Source organism: Mus pahari, chromosome 8 (assembly GCF_900095145.1).
Source record: "Mus pahari chromosome 8, PAHARI_EIJ_v1.1, whole genome shotgun sequence".
In the NCBI taxonomy this organism is placed as follows: domain Eukaryota; kingdom Metazoa; phylum Chordata; class Mammalia; order Rodentia; family Muridae; genus Mus; species Mus pahari.
This window is the reverse complement of record NC_034597.1, coordinates 3,274,296-3,279,727: the sequence shown is the minus strand read 5'-3', so window position 1 is coordinate 3,279,727 and position 5,432 is coordinate 3,274,296. Positions and strand designations below refer to the sequence as shown.

At 41.5% G+C, this 5,432-nt stretch overlaps 1 pseudogene; it reads right to left on the bottom strand.

Moving 5' to 3' along the window:
- Positions 1 to 3,496: 3,496 nt before the first annotated feature.
- On the bottom strand, positions 3,497 to 4,347 carry LOC110325854 (annotated as a pseudogene).
- Positions 4,348 to 5,432: the final 1,085 nt, after the last annotated feature.

Genomic DNA, 5,432 nt, shown 5'->3' with positions numbered 1-5,432 from the left:
CATCTTCTGATGTCCACACTCCAGAGGAAGTATCCCAAGATGAAGCAAAGTGGGAGCTGCGATAAAGCAATATACTTTTGTTGCTAACAAGTAATGGTTTTACATATTTATGGGCACAGGGTGATATTTCAACATACAAATTCAGTTTACACAGATCAATTTAGGGTATTCAATGTCTCACATATATTTTATTTTAAACCATGTTAAATTAAAATATAATTACATCACTTCCCTCTTGCCATTTCCTCTCTTTGGCGCATTTCCAGTCTCCTGCGAAGGACTGTATAACCCTTAACCCACTCTCTAATCTCTCCCATGTTTCCCACACACAAATTGATAGCTTCTTTTTCTTTGATTATCATTGTTACAAATTTATTTATTAATTACTTTTTATGTCTTCAAACCAAGACACAAAGTCCACTGTACACTTGAGGAAGGAATGTTGAAATTCTTGTGGATGTTCTTTAGATTTACAATTTTTCTGTGGGAAGTGTGATCCCGTATGCGCTTTCTCCTGATTCACTGGCATTTTGATGTATGATTGATAAGTACAGTGAGATTTAGGTTTTAAGCACTGTGAGAGTATACAGAGCAAATGGAAGTGGGCTCTTAGGCAACAGGAAAGTCAAAGACAGACAGACTGAAGTTCCAATATGGTAAAAGGTTGGAGAATAGGAGATTCTGTATTCATTTACAGATGCTTGATAACCCAGCTTTAATAAGGCAAATGCATTGCTTTAACAGTGACTTACAAGTTAAACTAGAAACAGAGGATCAATGTAACCCTAGAAAAAATGTACAGTCCTCACATCCAAGAAAGGGGGTGGGTTTATCTGTCATCAGTAAGATGGTGCTCCTAAACTGTCCATAGAAATCACTGAAGTAGGAGAGAAACCTGTATTTCTAAGATCTTTAAAAAAAACAGATCAAATACTTTTTTAGTCTTGATAATCAATAGTGATTGGGCTGTCCAAAAACACCTGTTGTTATTACTATTATGGGTTTGTTTGTTTGTTTGTTTGTTTGTTTGGGTGGATGGGTTTTTTTCTCCCATTTGGGTCTGAATTTATGATTAGGAATTCATTTCTTTGTATGTTCTGGAATTCTTCTGGTCTCTTGCTGTTCCTCATGATTATGCTTTCAGGAGCAGGGCTGGAAGTATATGGGAGGAGAGCTGAACAAAGGGAAACTGGTCTGACCCTCAGCTGAGACTGGCAGAGGAAAGACCGAGCCAAGTGGTGGCTCTATGGTGCCAAATCTTTTTATATCAAAAGGTACACAGCTCTCATCAGAGTGAAGAATAAATGCGTGGGAAAGTCTGCAAAGTGAAAAATAGCCACGCCCAAAGTGAAAAATAGCCACGCCCAAGTAGCAAAGTTCAATGGCATGAGTCGAAAAGACTGAAGCTGGTTTTATTTGTTTGTCTTGATTCTGAGCTAGGGTCTTGCTGTGTTATCTAGGCTCTATTATCCAACTCTCAGTTCTCCGGTCTCAGCCTCCAGAGCGCTGGGATTATGCCTGCCTGAGGGAAGTGATGTGGTTTCAAACCCCTTTCTTTTCAAATTGACTTAAATGTGACATGTAGAGAGAAAGAGAATGAGAAAAAAGCAAAAATGGTTTGAAGTGAAAACTGTATGCAGTTTTTAATCTATAAGGACATGGATATTATAAACAAAATGATGTTAAGAGGCAGATGGAGCATAGATATGAATAATGAAAATGTAGACTCCAACTTCCGCCGGGGCTGACTCCAGCATATTGGCTTTCCCTGCAATGCTTTCCTCTGCAGGCAAGAGAAGCTTGCCTAGGACTTTGTTTGTGGGTCTGTTAGCAGAGATTTAGTGCATAAAGGTGTCCAGTGGGAGGTAAGATCTATTTTTGTGGTGGTAAAGCATTATTGTTGGCATGCCCTAATTGTGTTTGCAGTAAAATTGAAGGCCATTACAAGAGTGGGAAATCAGCTGAACGATCATAAATAATTGGTCAAATGAGAGGCTGTGCAGCCCAGTCGGCAACATCATTTTTGTGGTCATTGGTACTTAGGGAGTGCCTACTGAGTACCTAGCATGAAGGAAGCAAAGGCTGTGACTGTGAGAGCATTAAGGCCTGATTTCCTCAGGGTTGTATTGTGCTTGGCTCCTGAATACCTGGTTCCTTTGTGTCCACTACTATTGCAGAAATAACCTTCAAGACTACAGGTCCACTTCTGCATCTGTCTTTTCTCCCTAGCCATCTGAAAAGCTAATCCTCCCCTGCTAGCTTGTAGCTCCAGTGTGAGGCTATTTCTGCCTTTAGTCTGTAGGGAAGGAAGGCACTCAGGATCACTCCTGGGATGCCTCGGTCTTTGAGCATTTGACCTTGAGTTTTTGTCCAGGAAATAAGACCTACTATATGCCTTACCTTTATCTTTGGGTGCCCTCAGAGCTTCCAGCACAAAGCAGAACCTCCAACCTAACCGCCACAACCTCTCCACTCCTATATCCTACCTCACAGTCAACCTGGCCACAGATCCTGTTTTAATCCATAGATTCTATTCACCCTTCCTTCCACACACTCCAGTCCAACTGCCTCTCCCAGAGTTTAAGCTTATTCCCCTACTAAATCTATTCTTGTCCTTCTCAGGGTTATTTAATAACCTAGACTTTCACTTTTGCTCTAACTCCATGTGGATGTTCTGCTGCGTGTGTGTGTGTGTGTGTGTGTGTGTGTGTGTGTGTGTGTGTGTGTACATACATATAAGGATGGAGATTGGACCCCAGTTCTCACAGGTGTCAGGAAAGTGCTCTACTAACTCCTGACACAGGCAGGAGGGAAGGCATGGTGGTGGCTACAGCCCTCAGTTACTGAGTCACCTGACCCCCATTTCTTCCCACGTGAGGTTCCTAATGCTGTAGACCCAATATGGAGCCATCATGGCTATGTGTTCTCCAAATCCCTTCTCCAAGACTCTAAAATTTCTGTTATATCTCTATTTGGTTTTATGTATTACATGAAATATATAGCCTAAAAAATAACCTCTCAGATAAAGGGAAATGGGAACAGCCTTCTAACATTCAAAGAGGGAAGATGTATGGCAGTGTACACCTGGACACTGTGAAGAAGCTATCATATTGATTCTCAGTGATGATAAGTAAGAGAAAGACTTTGTATAAGTCTGTCATTTCGGATCATTGTTATTCACTACAGCAGCTGGATTCTGTCTCATTCAAGGATCATCTACTTTTTTTTTTTTTTAGTTTTAGATATTTTTATTTCTTTAGTATTTTATTATCAGGAGTGATTGAAATAAAAAATATAACCGAGTCCCATCATTACTGTCATTATGGAAATGCGTTTAAGAGAAAACTGGTCAAATCAATATTATTGCTTCCCATTTTTTAATTGGAAAATAGTTGCCATTGATAAAACAGACAAGCCCAGAGAATCTGTCCAGAATGTTCAAGATACGGTATATTATAAAATATGCCTGTTCTCGGGGAGAACACCTAGGACATAATTATGTGTACTTCTTGATCTCATCGTACAAGACAAGCACAAAAGCACCACCCATGCCTCTGAGAATGTTGGACCATGCACCCTTGCTTCCTTCATCGCGAACGATCTTCCTCCAGCAGTCAAGCGTGCCTGTGTACATGATATCAGTTCCTTTGTGTCCTGACTGCACTGACGGCGAACAGTGTCCAAAGGATAGGAAGTCAGGCCAGGGACAGCAGTGACAGACTGCAATCATCCAGCTGATGAAGATGTGAGTATTCTTGGGATCTGGGGGCATTCCCTTTGCAATGTCATAGATACCAAAGTGGGCAGCTCGGTAGATGATAATGCCCTGTACTGACACATTAAAGCCTTGGTACAGGCCCTTAATCCCATCAGATTTGTAGATCTTAACCAGGCAGTCACCAAGGCCTTTGAATTCCCTTTCAGCTCCAGCTTTGCCCATATCAGCTGCTAGACGGGTACAGGCAAAATCAAGAGGGAAAGCACAAGGATGTGGCCCCAGTGGTACCACCTGATGCCAGGTTTCCTGCAAAGTAGCGCCAAAACTGGGTCCTCTTGTCCACACCACCCAGAAAGATCTGCTTGTATTTATCTTTGAAGGCAAAGTTGAGAGCCTGGGTGGGGAAGCATCTGATGACGCTGGCCAGGTTCCCACGCCAGGAGGACAGGACTCCCTGTTCCTTGGGGATACGAACCACGCCATCTATAATGCTCCTATATTGCTTATCTGCCGTGATTTGCTTGTTGGCATGCTGCATCTGCAGCAGCAGCTTGACCCTCTCAATGGGTGCTACCGCCGTCTTGGATATGGCCTGTGTCCTTGGCGAAGGACACAGAGGCATCTGTCATGTTGAAAGCTTTTCGCAGACCAGTGCGGGACAGGACTGGGTTGACAACCAGACTCCCAGACTCTGGGTGATCATTTACATCCTAAGTACTAACTAGGAACTAGCCATCACCTTTTACATTCTTTCTCTCATTTAACCTCCACGGAAACAAGTTTCTACTTTGCTGACAGATAAGAAGATCTTGGAGAAGATAACTTGGTTGTAGCCTCACAAGTAGGAAGTAGGGGATTTTGGACTTCAAGCTAATCTGCTTCCTCTGAATGCAAACTTAAGCTTTCCTGCTGGGAAGTGGAAAGCAAGGCTGTGAGAGAGGATGCAGAGAGGGAGCTGTCAGCAGGAGAAAAGGACAGCTCAATAAACTTTATATTTTCTGTGACAGGGTGGTGTGTATGAATAACACACGTGCATTTTTAAATCCTGAAAAACATACACATACTCTGTCTCAATATAAATAATTCTGCCAACTTGCTTTGCCACATTTTTAGAGTTTTCCGCATAGTAGAATGTGGGTAGATATATGTATATATGTTCTTATGAACATATGTGTGTGCATGTATGGGCATCCTGCAACTCAGTACAGGCTTCTCAGTCAAATGGAAAATGCCACAAAACCCCTTATAATACTCACTTTAGGTTAGGAAGCATAAGTGCAGGAATTGATGAAAAATCTTTTTAAAAGGCAGTTCAGAAGATTGTGGAAAATATTATAAATGATATCATCCATACTGTCAGGAGAGTCACATAATCCGAGTTAATCCTAAAAGATCCCAGCTAATCCTAAAGGCAAGAACTGTTATCCTATTGTAAATTAGGAAATCAAGGTACAGAAAGGTTAAAAGGTTTTCTAAAGATCACACAGTAGAGAACCCTTCTACCCAACTGAGACAGTGGATGAGGAGTACCCTGTCATATACTTTCCAGTATGAATGAACTTTTTGTGTCAATTCATATTTTATTTTCTGTATTTCCTATAGGAAAAGATGAGAGACGACATCTTAATTACAACAAAGCAGAAGGTCAAACGTGTTCTGGCCGTTTTGTTTCTGAAAGAGGTAAAAGCTGTCTGCCTATGATTCTGGTCAATGA